The sequence below is a fragment of the Orycteropus afer genome, unplaced genomic scaffold (genome assembly GCF_000298275.1).
Source record: "Orycteropus afer afer isolate SDZICR_OR568_19922 unplaced genomic scaffold, OryAfe1.0 scaffold00832, whole genome shotgun sequence".
NCBI classification, from domain to species: domain Eukaryota; kingdom Metazoa; phylum Chordata; class Mammalia; order Tubulidentata; family Orycteropodidae; genus Orycteropus; species Orycteropus afer.
Genome location: NW_006922419.1, coordinates 354,391 through 355,154, shown reverse-complemented (window position 1 = coordinate 355,154; position 764 = coordinate 354,391). Strand labels below are relative to the sequence as shown.

At 37.6% G+C, this 764-nt stretch overlaps 1 protein-coding gene across 1 annotated transcript in view; it reads left to right on the top strand.

Moving 5' to 3' along the window:
* Nucleotides 1-764, top strand: part of LOC103211994 (olfactory receptor 10AG1-like) — a 22,171-nt gene that overhangs the window by 832 nt on the left and 20,575 nt on the right.

Here is a 764-nt window from a genome sequence, read left to right as displayed (position 1 = left end):
TACATAAATAATTCACTTCATTACAGATTGAGTTAAATGTATAAGAATTGCTTTCTTATGTATTTTTAATTAAATTTCAATAGTTAAACCTTTTAACTATATGGCAGAGTGCCTGAGGCATTTAACTGATCACCAGCCATTCCTCAGATGGAAGATTGGGAAATCTACTTCCATAGTGATACCACCTCGTAAACCCAAGGAGAGGTCGCTATGAGTTGGATCCGACTCCACGGCAGTGAGTTTAGTTTTTTGGTTTGTATATCAATATAGTAGTAATTGTATCCAAATTAAAAATGACTTGTAATGTGTCTTAACTTTCTGATCAAGTTATGTAAGTAACATATGTACCACAGATAGCAAGTCATTCCTTTAGTAGTTATATAATTTAATTTTCTAATACCCTTCTTCAATAAGAATTTTTTCAGGACTGATTTTAGTCAGTTGTAAAGGAATGAGCTCTGCTTGCTCAGTGGTTAAAGCATTTGGCTTCTAACCCATAGGTCAGCGGTTTGAACTCACTAGCTACTCCATGGGAGAAAATGAGCCAGTCTATTTCTGTAATATGTGCATACTTGTAAACACTATGGGGCAGTTCTCTTCTGCCCTATATTGTTACTGTTCTGGTTACCTACTACAGCTCTGACACAAATATCCCACAAGTGGGATGGCCTTAACAAGCAGGAGTTTATTCTCTTACAGTTTGGAGGCTGTAAGTCCAAGTTGAAAGTGCCAGGCTCTAGGGGCTGGGTGAAAGCCCCTCAACC